We start from the raw sequence: 324 nt of genomic DNA, 5'->3' as shown, positions 1-324 counted from the left end.
CTTTGTCAAGTGAGTTTACTTTGGCAAACAAGCCAATGTTTCTGAAGGTAGATTGAACCACAGCTTATGTGTGCATGACTAATGAACGTTTGACTGTACTTAACCAACACTATATGCAGCTGCTGGGTTGAACTGAAAGTCTCTGGTGGGGCTAGGTCATGTTGAAGCTGATCAGGACATATCACTGTGCATTTCCTGTCCATCACAGGTGTCAACAATGATTGTGGTGTACTTGTCTGAGTCAGAAGCATTAAGGCCCATTCCAGAATCTCCCTGGTGTGGCACTAAATACAGTACTTCCAGAGATGCTGGCTTCCAAATGAA

Source organism: Carcharhinus amblyrhynchos, chromosome 2, assembly GCF_965287045.1.
Source record: "Carcharhinus amblyrhynchos chromosome 2, sCarAmb.v2.hapA, whole genome shotgun sequence".
Taxonomy (NCBI): domain Eukaryota; kingdom Metazoa; phylum Chordata; class Chondrichthyes; order Carcharhiniformes; family Carcharhinidae; genus Carcharhinus; species Carcharhinus amblyrhynchos.
The sequence above is the reverse complement of the archived record's forward strand: the minus strand, read 5'-3'. Positions refer to the sequence as shown.